Below are 20,586 nucleotides of genomic sequence, written 5' to 3' on the forward strand. Positions count from 1 at the left end.
ACACTACCATATATAAAACAGATAAACAACAAGGAACTACTGTGTAGCACAGGGAACTATTATTCAACATCTTGTAATAACCTATAATGGAAAAGAATCTGAAAAAGAATATATATGTACACACACACACACACACACACACACACACACACAACTGAATCACTTTGCTGTACGCCTGAAACTAACACAACATTGCAAACCAACTATGCATCAATTAAAAAAAAAGTTTGTTGCTTGTTTCTGGGCCATTTCGGGCTAACTTCCTCATCCTATCCCAGTTCCAGAATGCCAAATGCATTATTAACAACAAAAGATGCCGTACCCTCTGCTGACATCAGTGAGAAGGAAGAGGTGAGTCAGTGGGGAGGGAGGACATGGAGCATTAGGGTGGAGGGAGATATTCTTCTGGCCCTTTTTTTTTTTTTTCCAGTTACTTCCAGTTCAACAAGTTAGCAATCCCTCTGTGTCTGCCATGTGCCAAGCACTGGATGACACTCTAGTGATACAGAAATATACAAGACACACTCCTTATGTCCAGGAAAGTCTAGTCGGAGAGATGGACAAAGAATGATATTTTAACACAGGGTGGGTACCTTCAGGAGGGGAAGGGAAAGCTTCCTAGAGAAGAAGGTAGCCAGGATGCCAGGAAAAGGGAAAAGGGCACTTGGAGTTTATGGGAAAAATAACCAAGCCCACCCCAAAGCTATCCATGTTTTAGAACTGCCAAGTCATGCCATCCTGAGGATCCTCTTCTGTATGTACCTGCCGCTGCCCCTTCCGGTGGCCTTCCAAAAGCCACATGGTTCAATTTTGCTACACAACAGCGATCAGTGGAAATAATTGACATAGATTAAGCTATGGGCAGGCTGTATAGATCATGGGCCCAGATCTAATTCCCGCCTGCTCCACTCAATCACGCAGGAGCGCCTTACTGGAGAAGCAGGTGTAGTTACTGTAAGTAAGTTCAACTTTGGGCACGGATGTCGTCGGGTAACTGCATTTGCCATGCTTGGGTGATACATAAGGAAACCATCAAGAGAATGACTGTTGAGTTAGCAGAGACATGGCCAGCCTCTCGTGACAGAGCGGCATCTCAGTGACCTAAGGGTGTACTTGCTGCGAAAACCAACTTAGTGTTCCCTTTGTTCACACGGCTAACTTTTAAACTGGTAGGGAAATACGCACGAGTAAATGAGTGATTGCCTCCACCCACAAGACTGTAAGACAGGCGTCAAGCAGGCTTACAATGACCACGGGCGGTGAGGCGAGGCTGGGTAAGCAGAACAGAAGTTTTGGGGTCAGGCGTAATATTAGAGCTGTGAGGAAGGATGTTTACTAGCTGTGTAACCTCAGGCCAGTCACTCACCCTCTCTGAGCTTCACTTTCCATATCTAAGAATGGGGTTAACCATTCATTTCTCTATCACAGAGCCACAGTGGATCTGACATAAGAGAACAGGTGTAAAATCCTTTGTATTTTGCGACATGCAGTACATATGTGAACTACTGTGAGCAAAACTTGGGAGAGGTGGTGAGAGATGGGGAGACTGGCTCGATTTGGTTATGAGACTGTAAGGAAAAAAAAAAAGCATCAAAATTATTCTGAAGTACAAACTTCAAGCTAAAAGATGAAGTCACTTTCCCAAGGTTAGCAGCCAGCTAACATGCCCATCCTGATTGATCCGGATCTCAAAATCATGCTACTGTGTCTCCCAATTATTTTTCTATGTTTGATCAACTTGCAGGAATCAAAAGGGAATTTAGCATAAAGAAAATGTGATATATGCATACTATGGAATATTATCCAGCCTGAAAAAAAAAAAAGAAGGAAATCCTGACACATGTGACAATATGGATGAACCCAAAGGACATTGTGCTAAATGAAATAAACCAGCCACAGAAAGATAAATACTGTATGATTACTTTTACACGAGGTACCTAAAACAGCCAAACTCGGGGCAGGCCGGGGTGGGGGCTATAAAGCTCAGTGGCAGAGTGCATGCTTAGCATGCATAGGGTCCTGGGTTCAATCCCCAGTACCTCCACCAAAAAAAAAAAAGAGAGAGAGAGAGAAAGATGTGTTTCAAATAAAATTTAAATAAATAAATAAATACATGAAATACCCAAACGCAGAAGCAAAGAGTAGAAAGGTGGGTGCCATGGGCTGGAGGGAGGGGGAAACTGGGAGATACTGCTCAGTGGGTATAAATTTTCAGTCACGCAGGATGAACAGGTTGTAGGGATCTGCTGTCCAGCATCCCGTGTACAGTTAACAATACCCTAATGTCCACTTAAAAATTTGTTACATCATGTTCGGTGTTCTCACTACAATTTTAAAAGGAAGGAATTTAAGTCTTCTAAATGTTGAACTTCAGTGGCAAAAGATGGGCCTTTGCTAAACCGTCATCACGTCAACTGTTAAACGGGGATAGAACAGTAGTTACCTGACAGGGTTATCTGGGGATTGAAAGACATAACCCACTCAAAGTGGCTGGCGTCCTGCCTACAACATAATACGGGCCCAATTAATGTTTGTGGTTATTCTTTTTGTTATCAGCATCGTCCTTATTACTCCAGTGCCCAGACAGTGCCAAGAATGGATGGTCCCCCATCACATGCTCCCTTGCCCCGCAATCCCTTCCAGCCAGCTCACGCTGTATGACCGACAGGCAAGTCAAGCTCGCCATCCCCACCTGGGAAGAGGGAACGGCCAACAAACTCCACCATCTAACAAAACATTCAAGCGACCCTAAGGGGTTGAAAACTCTTCAAACTGAGAATCACATCCAAGCAAGTTATTTTATGTTATCTAACAACAGTCCAGCCATAATGTCAACCCACGTTCTAATTCTCAGAACGAACAAAGCTTGGATCAAGTTTTGGCAAGTTTTCTGAGACCATCTAGACAGACAGATAGGTAGGTAGATAGATAATATGACACCACAACATGACACTTCCCCTTCGCGTATGACTTTTTGCGGCAGGAGCATAAAGAGGGTCATTTTTCAGAAATACTGGAGGGCCCCATCAATTTTCCAAAGGGCTTCTCGTAATCCTTTGATACACAAATCATTCTGGTTTGAAGCACCTGCCCTGTCAACTGGCCTGATGCTACCACATTCTCATCCACCAAATGCTATGCTTGTAACGAGAGCCGCTCTCCGGCAAAATTTTCATCCACTTGATGAAATCCTGCATCTTTTGCAAGATTTGCAATTCTGCTTTGCCAGCATTTGCATTCTGTTTGCATTGGACTGTTTGATACTTACAGCCTCTGGCCATCTTTGGGGAGGGTGTCCAATAAAGATGTTGGTGCACTGGTGGACAATTATGCCTGTATAAAGTGTGTGTGGGGGGGTATGTGTGTAAGTCATGAGTTTACTGGTAATTATTTTTCACATCATGACAACGTTTGCTTCCCTACACAACTCTGGACACCATGAGACAGACAATGAACTCCCAGTTAAGAGGATCTCCTCAACTTTGTTTTCTAACCCTTGAATACACAGGATATCATGCAGTGTATGCTGCATTTAATCCTCTTGGCTTGAGCTAGACTAACTTTCTGTCCACAAAAACAAATATTCTTAACTAAATCCTCCAGACACTTGAGCTCTGACACTAATTTTTTTTTATTGTTTCATATGAATTATTTAGTTCAGACTTGCTGAAATTGTGTAAATGTCCAAAAATTGAGTGGGGTAATATTCTCAGTAATAATTCCTAACAGTTGGATAGCACTGAGCATCAAACGAAGGGTGTTTATAGGCTTGGGGTCTTCATTACATTAGAATTTATTATCCGCTCTAATGCAGTAATGAGGTTATATCTGGAAGCAAAAAGCCATTTATAATATAAAGAAGAATTCATAAGTGGATGGCCACTTATAAAATTAATTCCCATTCAAACCTCGTTTCCCACAAAATTGACACAGTTGATGACCTAGAGGAGATAATTTCAAATCCTTGTCCTCAGTTGCCTCATGTGTCCATTGCAGACAAAACTGGCCCAAACTGAAGATTTGTACGTTACCTAAGATGAAACATGGTAAAGCTTTTCAAAATTAAAGTCAAAAGAAAGGTGTCTGAAAGCAGACCACAGCTGTCTTTGAACGTCAGTTTTTCTTTTCTACCGTGTTGACAGAACAGTCGGACTCGAGGTGGGCTGCCCATTTCCAGCCTCCCTTGCAGCTAGGTGGGAGTATCTAACAATGGGAGTATCTAACAATGGGATGGAGACAAATGTGTGCGATTTCCCAACCATGCCGTTCCAGCCTTCACTGTCTTCTTTCCACCAGCTGAACTACAGGCTTGGTGGTGAAATACCTTGAAAAGTGTCGACAGCGAAAACACCCTAAAGGATGGTGATGAGAAAGAGACAGAAGGAAACCGAGGCCATGAAAACTCCAAGGTTCAGAGTTGCCACACCAGCCAGCACAGTCCCTTACATGCAAAAGAAATATCTACCTCATTTAAGCTACCGTTATTTGGAATTGCTCCTTAAGCAGCTGAACTACATCCTACCTGAGATAGTGTCTTTTCCTTTTACCTGTCACACGATTGAATACACTTGCATTATGCAACTCCACGTGCAAGACAAACAGAGTAGAGACAGTGTCAAGATGTGGCTCAGTATGTGGGTTCTGAAGTCAGGCTAACTTTCTCCAAGTCCAGCTCCACCACTTCCTGACAATGTGATTGATAAGCAAAAGTGATTTAACCTTTCTAAGCCTTGCATTGCTAATCTATAAACTGGGTATAATGAGAGTAGCTACCTCATAGGGTTGACGCAATGCGTTTTAATGGGATAAGGTGGAATGAGTTATTGCACAGAAAGCACTCAGGACCAGGACCTATCAAGCATTCAAAACATGTTAGTTCTTATTATTACAGGGAAAGGCGTTTTCAGAGCTGGAGGAAGCCCCAGTGCTAAGTTCAGTTTGGGGATCTAAAGCGAAGGGGATGCCACTGTGAACTCATTCATCAAGTTTTTACTCATCCATTAAGTGGATTTCTTTCTGAAACATGAACTTACTTTATCTTTGGCAAATTCCCAAATTTTCAGATTAAAAGAAAAAAAATTGGAAGGCCATGATCTCTTACTCACTTTGATTTGGGAGATGGGTGTCAAGAACATAGGTGGTGCCAGGCAACAGTCAGCATCCACAACTTTCCAGGAAAGCAAGGACCACGCAGGCCCCGTTTCCACTTGTGCCAGCCCTGAACCGCCTCCAAATCAGAGGGAACTACGTTTCCCAAGCTCCTTTGCCTTCTAGCTTCCTGCTAGGCTCAGCCAATGGGAGGCACTGATGGAAGACTAGGGGGAGGGGAGAGGAAGAAGCCCAGGGTATTTCTCACTCCACCCACCCATCCTGCTTTGGCAGCAGCAAACTGACCTTGGCCCCACTTGGAGGTCTTGGCTCCTGGGTTCTAGTGACCCAAGCTTCTCTTCTTGTCCCTTTTCCCTAGAGGTAGTAGTGACTTCCTGCGGTTAGTAATCGCTGAGTTGCCTCACCTTCCCATTTGCCTCTTCAGCTCTTCCATCACCTAGGGATTCAATTCCCTGCACTAAATTCTCTCTGTTTGAAGAACTTTTCATGATGTCTGTGTTCAGTCCAGACTCTGACAGATACAACACACTAACTCCAGTGCTGAATACATAGCCTTGTATGTGCAGGGGATTCGATGCACATTTGTCAAATGAATAAATACTGGGAACAGAAAGAGGCTAATATAATCACTCTGAATTTGGTCCTCTGACCACTCTGAGGAGCTGCGAGGCTAAAAGCACCTCTTATGGGGAACTCACCTCTGCTCGCAAAGGCTCTCGGCTGGCTAAACCACTGAATATATCAAACCATTCATCTTTCAAAACCCTAATGATACTCTCCTCCCTCAAAGTTAGTAAATCCTGAACTTCCAAAGGCAGTGAAGAATTTCTTCTGGAGACCTTCTCATTATAGGATGATCCAGCTGAGAGCAGGACAGATGATGGGAGCAGAGGAGAGGATGTAGGGGGAAAAAAAAAAAGCACAACTTCTCTGAGAAGCTGTTTATCTCCAGACAGCTATGACATGACTGGGGATCAGCACAATATTTCAGTATTTGTAAATATCTGTTTGGCCCCAAGAGTTCTCTCCCATGGAAACAGCTAATAAACCAAGCCGCCTGAGTTTATTCCTTCTGCCAAGGCACATTCCAGAGTCTGATTACACTGCTGTTTTATTATGGAAAAGAAGAGAGAGGGAGAGAGAAAGAGAGTGCGAGGGATCACGGAGGTGACGGGAAACTCAGAGTTGAAAGCAGGAACACTAGTCTTTCAGGTTAATGAGGTTTTTCTCTTTAGAGAGTCAGAACAACGAATGAAGACTGGAATCAGCCCCAGCCCTTGACTTGGAGTTCCAGATTGTCTCAGCACATCTGGCCAAGCAAGTGGTCATTTTACCAAGTCGCCAAACAAGACCCGGAAGAGGTAAGGAGAAGGCGCTCTCTCCAAGAAAGAGTCCCCAGACGATTTCAGTGCCGCTACTGTCTGCGGACCACACTTCAAGTGACAAGGTGGTTTTTTCATCTCTCGTCTATGTTTGACAGTCAGGAAGCCCAGGACCCAAGCACTGTGGTGGTTTCCATACGGTCATAGTTAATGCACATACCAATAGGACAGGGGTCCAACCCAAGTTCCACCAAAATACGCCACCTTTCCAAGACAACACATTTCCTCCAAGTGCTCAAATGGGTTCCCTGGAGTCTTCCCGGAGGATTATTTGACTTGTCTTATTAATGATTTGCTTTTTTTTTTTTCTTTAATTTCTCCCAAGCCAACAAGCCCACATCACTTTTTACTTGCAATATCACTATAACTAGAATCACAGACTTTTAGACTTGGAGGTGACTTTGACGTTCAACCCCGTCTATAACAACAACAACGGTATTTGCTATTTATCGAGCACCGCCTGCATGCCGTATGCATTGCCCTACGTCTTTTGCCTAGTTTTTCTCATGAAGCAGCCCTGACTAAAGTGTTGCCCACAATGCTGATCCCACAGCATACTCCACAAACTAAAGATCCTATGGTCCAAAGGAAGTTGCATAACTGTGACCTACTGGATTCTTCTCAGGGGCGATAAAAATCACAAGATGCCTGTGCACATTTGACAGGCTCCGGGAAGTTCTACAGTTCAGAAAACCACTGAAGTGCTTTATACAAAGTTATTTCCCCAACATCTCCATCTATGGAATTCTTATTTCCTGAAACCCAATGAGCACCGGGCCACCACTCTAAACGAGCAAGAAAGCTCCGTCTTGTATTATACATTCCACAGCAAGTTTAACCAGGATGGAGAAGGCATCTAGTATCTTAGAAAGAGCTTTCAACAATCCGTTACTATTGAGGAGCTGCCTAAAGCTTTCTTAACTGGGAAAAAAATGACGGTTGAGAATACCCCACTCTGTTAAGAGATTTAAGATGCTCTAAATGAAGTTTCCAAGTGGATGTATGGAATCTCTTCAAACACATCACTCACTCCACACCCCCCGTCCAAATCAGCCTCAGATGCCTTATAATTGATATTTAAACAACTACAAAGGTGAAGGCTGACCCCGAGCGTCCTTCCCGCGCTTCCCCACAGTCCATTCGAGATATTATCTGTGAGGAGTAAACAGGCCCGTCCCGAAGCCTCGGCCACCCTGGTGTGATATCACACAGCTGCTCACAGGCTGTGGCTGCAGCTCCCATATTTCTCCCCTCTCCTTACTTAGAACAAGTCCAGCTTCCTGGTGGGGGGCTTCTCTTTGAAGTTCAAGGGAGCGCTGTGGATGGCGTGTGTGGGAAGGAGAGCCCACTCCTCTCTTATGGAGAGCATCTCTTCCATGAGGACCCAATCTTCCAGGAACAAGAGGTACCACTCAGCACCTGAAATAATGAAGGCAGACACAACAGTGACCCACATGGTATTTCCAAAGCACTTACTAGGATCAAGTCTGGTACCAGATACCGTCTGGTTCCGGGGCTTACTGGAAGGTAAGAATTGTAATGGTTCCGTTTTTACAGATGGGCAAACTGAGGCTCGGGGAGACTTCGTGACATGTCTGAGGTCCCAGTGCAGGGGAACGGTGGAGTTAAGTTTTCATTTGGTTCAGGACTGATATCTGAGTTCCAAAACTGGGGCGAGAGCAGGTTCCTTTGCCAACCGAGGGGCAAGGAATGGGTTCTCCAGGGGTCCCCCTTACCCTGGAGAACATGGACTTGGTAGCTGTGAGCAGAAGGAAAGCGAGCTCTCACCTGTCCAAGCAGGGGAGGCAGGCGCCGACGAGGGGTGGGGCAGGGGGAGAGGGAGGGAGGGGCTGGGTCCTGGCGGCTGCACGTCCTCGTGGAGCACAAGTTCACTTCACCAGCTCAGGAGAGGGAACCCTGGGGACTGCAGGTGTAGCAGTGAAGACACACAACACAAAGTCAGGACTGACCAAATAAGGTGGAACCTCCAAAAATAACGCAGAGGGAGCCAGACACTTTTGTGACGCATTGTGCACGAACCAGCACATCTTTCTTGAGTGCTCCATGCTACCTGAAGTGACCCAAGAGAGAACAAGGTGGAAGTTGCAGTATACGGCAAACCCTGGTTATTTTCACAGCACCCTACTGCACACAGAGGCCAGCTCCACCCAAGAGCACGAACACCAAAAAGCAAGGACCATCGGGGGGCTGTCCTGGAAGCTGCCTACAGCACACACCTACTAGTGCCACAAACCGTGGTAGGTGACTGAACAATACAGAGCTCCCAGTCTAGTGGGGGGTGACAGCCATCACTTACATAATCACACAAAGAAATATGTGATTATGCAGGGGACTTGGTGCTAAGAGATAAATTACACGATTCTCATAGAGAAGAAGCCCAGCCCTGCTGGGAAGGTGTGGCCAGGGTTTCAGTTTCTGTCACTTATTTTTCTATATGCCTTTGGGCAAGAATTCAGCCTCTTTCAGTGTCATTAGCCTCAGCTGAAAAACGGGGACAACGGGGGACAATGTCAGTGGCTGCAAAACTATCGGACACACCCCACGTTACAAGATGGCTATTTCTAGAATGCATGGTAACACAATTAAAAAGCTTTCAGTGTTTCCAGAGAGTATTTTGGTGCACGCAGGGCTGCTCTCAAGGCTTCCTTTGCTAATTTTGTCATCAGCTTTGTCAGAGCTTTTATGTATTCATTCAACAAACATTTATTGAGCATCTATTACATGCTCTGGCCCCTAATTCCCTCAGTCAGGCACTGGTAATACATTGGTGGAGTTTACGATCTTTGTAGGGCCAGCATATGGGGGAAAGTAAGATTCAGCCAACTTGGCCTAAGTTTTCACTGAGGGTGTCCTGACATCGCAGTAGATCCCAGGTATTGCTCAGCATAGTAGCCAAAACCGGTCAGAAATTCCAGTAACAGAAAAACTGAATAAATCAGCTATTAACACGGAAGCCGGCGGACAAGGGAGCGCGTGGGCAGGGGCATCTCCGGGCAGTGGGTTGGTCCCCTGATCTTCTGCCAACCTGTAGCATCACTGCATCCCCACTTAGTGTCGGCCCTGGCTGCAGTTAATCCCGGTCCCTGCTCTTGTTTCCTCAATTTCTTCCCCACTGAAGCCACCGTGGCCTCCAGAACGGAGTGAGAATAAATTTCAGCTGTTTTATGCCACCCACAATACGGTTCTTTATCACAGCAGCCCCAGGAAACAGACACAATCCACAAAGTTTGGAAAACAACTTCAGATTGATTTCTCACCCAGTGTTTCCATTTTACTGATGGGAAAACAGAGGAGACCCAGAGTGGGGAAGATACGTGCCCAAGGGCACCAAGGAAATGTGTGCCAAAGCCGGGCCTGATCTCCCAGCCCAGGGCTTGGAAGATAACAGTTTTCGTTTTTGCTCCTTGTCATCACCCGGCCCCGGCTGGCCTCAATGCTGTTATCATTTATTATTTCTGCAGGAAAGAAAAGGCTCGGAAACCTGTACGTTTTTCCAGCTCCGCCAGGCGGCCTGTTTTTGCTGGCTTTGCATGAAAACAGCCAGGCCGCTGGCTCGGCAGGGTAACGGGCTGACTCAGGAGGTGATGTGAGTCGTAAGTACAACGACAAACGACTCCGGGAAGGGCGCTGGGCACGGCCTAGCATGTGGGCCAGGACACCGCAGCGTGTCCAGAGCGTCTGTGAGTGCTGTGCGGCCTCCCAAGGCAGCTCGCTGCCAGGGTGCTGCTGAGCCCCGTGCAACCTCCACGGCCTCTGCACCACTCCGTGAAGGGGAGGCAGAGGGGAAGGAGGGGAGGAGGGAGCGTTTCTGCTCCAAGACCTCCGTTTTAGGACACATAATTACTGCCTTTCCAGCCAGGTCTGATTCAAAGGTGCAGAGGTCTCGACCTGCCCCCGAAAACATGAGGGATGACCTGGGTGACAATGGGGGATGGAAGGAAGGGCTGAGTCCCGCAGCCTTTAGGACTGGAACCAGATTGGAGGGGACCAGGGCTATGAGTCAGCCCCTTGGAGGGGGCCCAGGGTGTGGGCCCCCAGGCCAAGCACTGACAATGGCCTCCCCTCACCTCCAGCCATGACGCAGACCTTAAGGAAAAGAGACAGAATGTGCCTTCTGCCCACCCTTGTAGCCTGAGCATCTGGTTCGAGGCACTGGGACACTGCCCTTACTCGGGGCAACCCAGGGGGCCCCTGGGCAGGCCAACGGAGCGCAGCGTGCTCAGGCTGACCCCAGCTTCCAAGTCAGTGGCAGCCAAGCTGCAATCCTAGAACAGAGGCTACTTTGTTGTGGGACACATTCCATTCTCCTCTCTAAACTTCAGATACTGTGTTTGTAAATGGGAGAGAGATGCCTTCCCTGAAGGGTCACGACACGGAGCCCAGAAGATTTCGTGGTGGACCCTGAAATCAGACCACCAGTGGACCTTGCCGCCACTTGCCAGCTGGGGAAGCTCTGGGATGACTCCAAACTCTCTGTGGCTCAGTCCTCTCATCCCTGACACGCACAGGCAGCGGATGCTGTGTGGACATGCCCGCACCCTCTCCACACCAGTCCCAGGCAGCCCAACCCAATGGCTTCCAACTGCGAGCATCTGCAGTCCTTCGCCAGAGAGGTTTCTTTGAGCCCAGGGACCCACGTGGCTTACACATGGGGTAGGCTAGGAGCGCCAGGAATTAAGACTCCGAGAAGAGCCCTCCACCCACCATGACGGCTAGAGTTGACCCAGAACTACCCCCAACGTCCTTGCTCTCTGGTGAGACAACACAGTGCATCCTGTGCGCTCCTCCTAAAGACCCCATGGAGACGTCGGCCCAGGTGCCCACTGTAGGGACACTGATACTGTCAGGCAAGCCTTGTGGCTTCACCGGCTTCTTCCCTTTGCAGTCTTACTTTCTTACGAAGCATCCTGAGATCTCCCAAATCGACCACTGACACTCAAATCGTGTCCCAGGGTCTTTCTCCAGCAGGATCCTGATCTTAGCGCTGCCTCATACTGCCGTTGTGAGGATTAAATACATGAACAGACTCAAAGTTCTTAGAAGTCATGATAACGCTGGTCTGAGCCTGGAATAAGTTGGCACATGGCACGTATCAAGCATCCTAGCATAGTTAGCAAACACTAAACCATGGCTGTGTCATTGTACAGATGTGGAAACTGAGGCTCAGAGGTCATAAGTAACCTTCTCAGGGTTGCATTCAGTAATGGGTGGAGCTGACATGGAAACCCTGACTGGTCCAGCTCCTCATAACATCTTTATCGGGAGTAAAGAGAGGCAAGACAGTGGCCATTAGGACAAAGGGTCATGTCCACCCCAAGCCTCTCTTCTCCTTGGTCTACTGAGAACCCGGAAGCTTGAACAAAGACAGCTTTGGCTTCTCAAGCCCGGCAGATAAGGGGCACATAGAAACAAAGCTGTGTCTCTAAGTCCTGGCCATTGACCCTTCCCCCAGCCATCCATCATCCTGAACGGGAATTTTATGCGCCCTATACGCCAATCACCTCTTCAATTACCTCTCGGGAGGAGGGAGAGGCCCAGTGGCATCTGATGTCACATTTGATTTAGGGTAAGTCACACTTAAGAGGGCATGTGAGGTTAAAGAACAGGGAATTCTGGGCCTGTTTATAAATCAACAGGCTTGAGGTTTTCATTATTCACCTTCTAGAGCATGAAGCAGCGTGACTCACTGGATCATAAAAGAGATCAAATAGCTCTGTTGCTAATAATTCTTCCCCTGACCCATTCTCTGGCACATTTGGTTTGTAAACAGAGTTTTAATGGCATCCCTTGGACATAATAACATCATTTCTTTACAGCACCTTGGCCGCCTCGCCACTCTTGGCTGTAATTGGGTTTAGGTTTAAACCTCCCTCATTTGTGGGAGCTAATGTTGTTTGGTGTTTTAAGGACTACTTAAGGCCAGGGGGATTGCCCTCTGAGAGGGTGGAAGCAGCCCGTTTCAGAGCACAGCACTCTGGCGAGTCTGGCCTGGAAGTCATAGCCTTCCCCTCAAAACCATCCTCAGGACCTCAAACTCTGAGATTCGTCTTTCCTCCCCTGACTCCACATCTCCAGGGAAACGCCTTCCTGCGAGGGTCCTCGGCCACCTCCAAGTTGGTCTCTAAAAGCGTCAGGAGTGTCAAACGAGCGCTTGGCGCCAGATATGGTTTTATGGGTAAAGACAGGATTGTTCATTAACTAACCATCACGCAGAGATGCTCTGGGCTCTGAGGCAATCAAAGGGCAGCTTGGTGATCACGGAGCAGAGCAAGGAAGAGAACGAGAAAAAAAAGAGTTGCCGGATCATTAAAGGGATGGAAAACACATTCTTTTAGGACGGGTTCTCCCCAACTTCAGTCATTTCTGCAACCCTCCACAATTTAAGCCAGATCTGAGCACTCATTGTATTATTATTTGCTTGGTGTTTTCAGTTTTTTGTTTAAATTTCACCTTATACACTTAAACGCTTGCCATAAATAAAAGGTAACCAGAAACAAGAAACACGGGTCCACAATCCCTAATCCCAAAGCCCAGGGCCAGATGTGTTTCAGAAGTCAGAAACTGCCAGACTTTGGAAACAGAACGTGGCGTCTGCAGCCCCAGGACGGCACCTAGGATTAAAAACGCTCATACCTCTGTGTTATCACCTGTCAGCATACACCTTAAATCGGATTTTTAAAAGGCTCTCGTGAATCCCATACCTGTCTGGGTTAGGCATGGCTATTGCATGCCTTCAATTTTCAACAATCTATTTTCAGAGAATTTTGGATTTGGGGATTTCACACACAGGCTTATGAACCTGTACAGCGGGGCAGGATCAGCGGCGCATGTACTCCAGCCGGAGACGGCGGCGAGTGGGAAGTGCAAAGGAGGAAGCCGGGAAGAGCATGTCTCAACATCCCAGTGGAGCCTCTCTCCTAGATGCAACGGGGAAGCTTTAGAAGAGAAACAAAAAGACGAGAACTCACTCAGGATGGATTTCAATGCTGCTTGAGGCCAGGCAGGGACCCCCTCCGTCATGACCAGAAACCTCAAGTTGTGCTTACTGCACAGAACAGGGCAGCGGCCATCCATAAGGGCTGTTCCATAGCACTAGCTGAACAGCATGGTAACAGCGAATGGTTTAGGCTTTCTGAACCATTCTGTCTCTACTGCAATTCTCAGTGCTGCCCTTGTAATGCAAAGGCAGCCACAGACCACGTGTCAACAAATGAGCCTGGCTGGGTGCCAATAAAACTTTATTGATACAAACAAGCCATGGGCCATAGCGTGTGGATCCTTAATCTAACCCAATCTATAACTTTACATGAGGAAAGCCACCTGAGAAAGAAGTCATTTATTTGCTCAAGGAAGAATCAGCAGCAGAGCCAGGACCAGGGACCAGGTCTCCTTTCTACGTTAAGAGGCTGGTACTCTGACGAAATCAAAAAGGAGAGAAAATCTTAGCTGCTGTCTTCAACCCTGGGAATAATTTTAAGGCAAAGACTCTAAGAAGTCACTTTCCACAGCCAAACAAGACGCAGGAGGTTTAAAGGTCAGCCGAGATGGGGAGCAGGGATGGACGTTTAGAACATACTCAGGGCCAAAGATAAAACACTTGAAAGGGCAGCTGAGTAAATCTGAAGTCTCTCTCTGCACATCTTGAGCAGGAAAATCCCCAACTGATCTAGCTGGGGATTTTCCTGCCCCAAATAAAGGTGGTTTCAGGCTTCCTCGTGGCTATAATCTGATCCATTTAGGGAAGGGTGAGAACAAGGGCGGACTTAGTCTGAAAGACCCTGATAAGGAGGATATCTTTTCTCCATTTCATTGAATTCAATAAATACTGACTTGTCTCCAACTATGTCCTAGCCCCTGTGCTGGCCCTGGTGACGATGTAAAAACGTATGAAATATGGCGTCCACCCATACGACACTTACAGTCAAGGAACAGGAGAGCCACTTTTTGTTCTCAGGGAATAAGGTGACAGAGTGGTAACAGTGATCAAGAAAAACTAGTTATTACACTTTCCCAAGAGGGAAGACACCCTTTGAGGTGCCATGTTCATGGCAAAGAAAAGAGAGACGAACGGGGTGGGGGGCAAGTCCTGGGTCACTCCCCAATCAGAACTACACAGGCAAGCAGCTCTTGGTAGCGTCAGTGGCTTCCCCAAAGCATCGTCCTGTCAATGCTGAAGGATGCATGATTGGAGCCTCATCTCCCAATGTCCTTCCAGCCCCCACCAAGAGCTGGTGGCGACAGACAGAGGAATCCATCATGTCAGTCCAGAGAAGAAGCTTCCGTGAAAAAGATGAGTGAGGGGTAAAAGGAGGGAGATAAGGAGACAGGCAGGACCCCAAGCAGAGAAAGAGTCCCAAGGAGAAGAGAAATAATAGACAAAGAAGAAGGGATGGGAGAGTAGGAAGAGAGAAGAACCTGAGATAAATAGAGGCAGCTCCATGGGAGGCACCAAAGGCATTTGTTCCTGTAGAGAAGGCACCAATGGGCTGTAAGTGGGAGACTGGTGTCATTCCATTTATACCAGAGGAAGATCTCTGTCTTCTCAGAAAAGGTGGCAGGTGATGCAGCGAGAGCATCAAAGAGGCTGCTGCCATTGTCTGAAGAGAAAGACAGTGGGTTAGCCTGGGGCAGGGCAGACAGAGATAGAAAGAAAGGGGGCAGAACCGAGAAAGCACGAGTAAGTCAGTCCTTGGACAGTGATGCGCTGCGGGACTTAAAAACGACATCCAGCTTGCAACCCCTGTTCCCGGACCCAGGAACCTGGCGTTTATCGGGATGGGAAGCACAAGAAACAAAGCAAGACTCTAGGAGGAAAAGAAGCCCCACAAGCCACGTTGGATGGGGAAGACAGCAAGAGGAGAAGTGGAAATAAAACAAAGTGCTGGGCACTGGAAGACATACCATCTCATCACCGCCCAACAGTCCTGTGTGGTCAGCACTCTATTCCAATTTTATGGATGAAAAAAAAAAAGCAAATGTCACGGAAGGTAAGCGGCTTGTCCAAAGGCTCACAGCTGTGGATCTAAACCATCTTCCCAACTCCCAAGGCTGGGACCTTATCCCTCTATCAGAAATGCACAAACTGAGAGATACACATTTCCCATGCCTTCAACCCGAGGTGCCACAGACGGGAGGGAGGGAGGAAGGCGTGGGTATAAATGAATCCCAGGTTTCTGTGGACACCAGATGCTAAACACCTGGTCTCTGGCTCTAAATCCAGGTCTTGGCACCAGGTGGGACCCTCTAAACTAGGATCTGCAGGGATTCTGCCTTTCATCATTCCAGGAAGAGGAAAAAGAGAGGCTGTTTCCAGGCTGCCATGCACGGCAGGGCCTGGTTGGCATCTGGGAAAATCAATCTTTCAGGAAGGAAATGAGGCAGGGCAAGCCGGGTTCCCTAGATTATAGCCCTCTCACCTGGGAGCCTTCTGCCAAATGACCCCAGGGAAGAGTCAGTCCCATGAAAGGCAGGCTCCCTCTCCCTGAGTAAAACTCGCTTCTGGGGCACCACGAGTCCCCGGGAGGCTGAGAGAAGCCATTCTCGAGGGAGGCAGAAGCAGCGAGAGGAAACCTGAGGTAGCAGGGCTAATGACAGCTCAGCTCCGCAGCGCCTTTCATCTGCACATCGCAAAGCCGCTTACCGCCACCCAATTAATTTCCTCAACACCCACTACACCGCCAGCCCCCAGAGAAGGTGTCATTATCACTCTTTTATGAGCAAGGCAACTAAGAGGTTAGCTGGCTGGCTCAAAGCCACAGAACAGCTGTAAGGCAGAAGCCACATTTGGGGTGATTGCCTTCCTCTGATCACAAGGAACTGGAAAGAAGAGATTCATTTGTTGGAAGGGCCCTGATTACCACTTTTCGTCATTCATTTACTCATCATCCATTCATCCATCCATCCATCCATCACTCCTGCCTTCCATGCATTTATTCGTTCATCCATCCTCCCATTTATTCATCCAATCATCCACCTGTCTCCATTCATTCAATCATTCACTCAGCAAGCACTGACTGACATCCTGCCACGTGCCAGGCACTGTGCAAAATACTGAGGGTTAAAACCATAACCAAGACAAAGCTACCATCTAGTGATTTTCCAAATAATACATTTTTTCCCATTTCTATAGGACTTTGCAGTTTACAAATATGTCCTCCTTTGCAGATTCTGTGAAATAGAGGTTTTTATTTCCATTTCCCAGATGAAGAAACTATGACTTGGCCAGGCCAGGCCACATCGCAGAGCTAAGGTCTGGACCAGCGTTCCTGAAGCCCTCCCACACTCTGAAACATCCCTATTAAGCAGGTCTTCCTAGCTCCTGGGGAAATCTCCACGGGACCAACTTCGATGAGGTGAAGGGGCTCTGCTTATGCAGAAAAAGGGCATCTGACCAAACCCTCTGAGTTGGCTAATGAAATAGACTGATGAAGGTACTGGAGTGGACTTTCATGGGAGCATGGAAATAAAACTTGAGTTATACCATCAAAATGACCAGGGTGTTCAGGTGCACGAGGCGAACCAGCAGGTAAGGCTGGAGGGCAGATGGCATCGTCAGCTGGCTCAGCAATTAGTTTTGCTTCTCATTTTGTTCCTGCTCTCATGGGGTCAGTGATGATGGTCCATTCGTCGACAGCTCTCCCCCACCTTTCACAGGTGGTCCCATCTCCCTCTGCTGCAGTCTTAGCACCAAGACAGTAAATGAGACAAGAGCTTCCTGGTCACTCCAGCCTGTGTGCCACTGAAAAACAGGGCGGGCGTCCCTTGATGGTGTCCTAAGTGTCTAGCAAACCACACACCCGAAGGCGGTCACGTCAAACTTCTCTCCTAGACTGTGAGCTCCTTGGCGAGGGAGCCATGTGTCTTGTTCAGCCCACTTAGGGTCTAACACAGCGCCTGTCACTCAGGAGGCACTCCACCAACAGCTGCTGAACGAATTAATCAGTGAAAGCAACGTCAGAGCATGCAAAGCCCACGTTCTCTCGCAAGAGCGGAATGTATCTACGTGTCCACGTCTTCTCTGATTTAAGAAGTGTCTAGGAGAACTAGCATGCTTACGCTAACCAATCAACCCATCCCCTTCCCTTCAAAGGTATGAACCAGGAATGAGCTTGGTGCATAAAATATAAAAGCAAGAGGATGCAGCCTGGGTAACGATCCATGACTCTTGCCAACTCCCTTCACTATGGAGAGAAATATTGCACATGGATGCCCCAGGCATTTGGTTTTCCATTCTTCTGGACATGCTGGGAGACCCCATTCATTCATTCACTCATGCATCCAACACTGACACTTTCTTGCTCTGACACCACTTCTAAGTTCAATGTGGACACTGTATCTTTTTTCAAGTTTTTTTGGTTTTGTTTTGTTTTTTAAACCAAGGCTCATTTCCTGCTTTCACTGAGATACTCAGTGAGCCCAGAGATACGTGCTAGTGAGAAATCTCCTGAGCAAGTCCCAGGGAAGCTTAAAGCATATACTGAAGGAGTAATTACATTACATTCTTTTCTATAGGTATGAAATGTTTCCTGACATAAAAATATATTTTAAAAATGCTCAGCTCATGACGGACACTAAGTCACACGACAAAAGCTCACACCAACAGTAATAAATACATAGCCTTGTTAGGTTGTGATGAAAACGGCGATTCACGTCTTGTGTCCAAACCTGCAACCCTAGTCTAATCGTAAGAAAGGTATCAAACAGACCCAAATTTAAGGTCATTCTACAAAATGTCCGAGCAGTACTTCTCAGAACCGTCAAGGTCATCAGAAACAAGGAAAGTCCGGAAAACTTGTCACAGCCAAGAGGAGCCTAAGGACGTATGATGACTAAATGCAGTTCGGTGTCCCAGATGGCATGGTGGGACAGAAAGTGGACATTGAGGGGAAAAAACTTAGTGAATGTGAATAAAGGATGGACCTTAGTCATGATAATGTATCAATACCTGTTCATTAGCCACAACAAAGGTATCACACTCACAGAGGACGTTAATAACAGGGGAAACTGGCCGTGGGATATATGGGAACCCTCTGCACCATCTTCACCATTTTTTTGTTAACCTGAAGTGATCCTAAAATGACACATTTATTTAAAGACAATCATCTGTGTGATGGGACTCTGTAATAAAGAGAAGCTGGGGGCGGGGGGATGAGTTTGTTAGTTACAATCCCATACACGCTGTGCCTTTCTGAGACCGGGTGAGCACGACTGTCTAAAATCCATCATCCCCCATCCACCCCACCTACAGGTGGCTACTGAATGTTCCGGTTTCACACTTACTTGGTTTCCAGGATCTTGGGATACCCAACCTACTGCCTGTCACTGCCTCTCCAACGGAGGCACAAGCTGTGTTGGGGTGAAGCTGTCTTAGGGATCTCAGCTCATCCTGCTCTTCCCTTCCTCTTACTCCTCATGCCCCCACCAAGCACCGTGCATCGGCGGAATCCCAGCTCTCAACGTGGAAGGACAGACCACCACCAAGGAACAAGGTGACATTCCCTGTGCAATGACATTGTGACCCGTTCCCTCTGCTGTCACTAGTCGGGCCCAATATGGGGGGGTGGGTGCCTGCCCTGGTAAGAATTTCCTGAGTCAGTGGTCACTGTGGAGGCTGCCAAGTGGGAACCATGAGGGATCCTAAATTAGGCCTGGCAAATGCCTCGGCGTTAATAGCCCTTGGCACTGCCCTCGCACCTTTCATCCAGGGAATCTCAAAGAACTTGTCCAAACGGTAATTAATCTGGCCCACAACACCCAGCTATTATGAAGCCCATTTTACAGATGAAGGGAAAAAAAAACCACCAAGTGATGCCAGTTGAGCAATGAGTTGGTGGCACCATCCCCAACCGAATGGCAGGCTAGGGAAGGAAGAAGGAACTGCAATCCTCACGTGCGCGCGGATATCAACAGTCCGGCTTCTAGTTTCTGGACAATCTGGAGAGTCTCGTTTGGGACACAGAGGACATAGAGGTTTTGGATTCAGACAGATCTGGGTTTGGTGACTGTGACTTGACTGTCCACGTGTTGTGTGACTATGAGGAAGATGCATCACCTCTGTGTACTGCCATCTTCCCAAACGTGAGATAGAGAGCAGAAATTACCTTGCAGGGAACTGGGGGCAGATTCAGAGAACAGCATAGGTTTGGCCAATGGGGGACAAGAGGGAAAGGAGATTCCTGCTGAACTTTGATATCTAGGAGCCACACTTGAGCCTAATGGGGACAGCTGAGGGGCAGAAAGACACAATGCTCCTGGCACAAGGTCTGCAGTGTGGGGCACAAGTGGTAAACCTGAGGGACAGAGTTTGGGGAATGGTTAAGGGAGGTCAGGTAAGGTTTGATCAAGCCTTCAGCCATCAGTAAAGAGGTGGACTCTGGGAACGATGGCGCCAGGAGGAGATTCTAAAGGGCAGCTGTTGGGAGGAGACAGTTCCCGGGGAAGAGGGGCTTTTTATTTTGTACCAGTTCACACAAACACACACACCCCTCAAGCAAGGACCCAAGCAGTCAAAAATAAGAGCAAGTTGGAAGCTTTTCCGCAGAATAGACAAATGCTCGTGCCCTGCAGCTGGTTCCAGATGTTTTCCATCCCAAGAAATCAAAGAGGTGCATGGTGGGCTGAGGCGCCCTCCTCTTGACCACTTTCAACAGTGAACTTTCCACTCCGGCACAGGACCTGAAAAGCAGGCTCCAGCTCTCTCCCACCTGGCTGCGCAGCTCACTGGCCTTCCTCTGGGCGGTCATGACAGCCGCCTCCTCTCTCCCTCACCCCCTGTTTCTGGAGAACCATGCAGATCAGCAGATCCCAGACTCCAGGGAGGAGGGAGGCAGAAATGGGGGAGAGGAAAACACTGTGCCAGTTTCAAAAGAGACCAGGAGGGTAGTTCTCTTGATTACCAGCACCTCTCAAATAACAGATCACAATAAATGATCCTTGAATCACACTGAGTCCTGAACGATCCCTCATTCTTCGACCTTCCCAGGACCGGTGCAAAGACTCTCCCCGGCCAGATCTGGCCTGGATGTTCTGCAGAGCCAGAGGAGTCCTGAAGGGACTGAAAGCGGAAAAGCAAAGC

The 20,586-nt window shown here is 47.7% G+C and overlaps 1 long non-coding RNA gene across 5 annotated transcripts in view; it reads right to left on the minus strand.

Annotated features, from left to right (window-relative positions):
• The window catches only part of LOC123619309 (uncharacterized), a 578,093-nt gene that overhangs the window by 316,654 nt on the left and 240,853 nt on the right, over positions 1-20,586 (minus strand). For all 5 annotated transcript variants that reach the window (XR_012503694.1, XR_012503693.1, XR_012503691.1 and 2 more), the window contains one exon: positions 7,753-7,910. This is a non-coding gene — a long non-coding RNA (uncharacterized LOC123619309). The remainder of the gene's footprint in view (positions 1-7,752; positions 7,911-20,586) is intronic.

This window comes from Camelus bactrianus, chromosome 32 (genome assembly GCF_048773025.1).
Source record: "Camelus bactrianus isolate YW-2024 breed Bactrian camel chromosome 32, ASM4877302v1, whole genome shotgun sequence".
Taxonomy (NCBI): Eukaryota; Metazoa; Chordata; class Mammalia; order Artiodactyla; family Camelidae; genus Camelus; species Camelus bactrianus.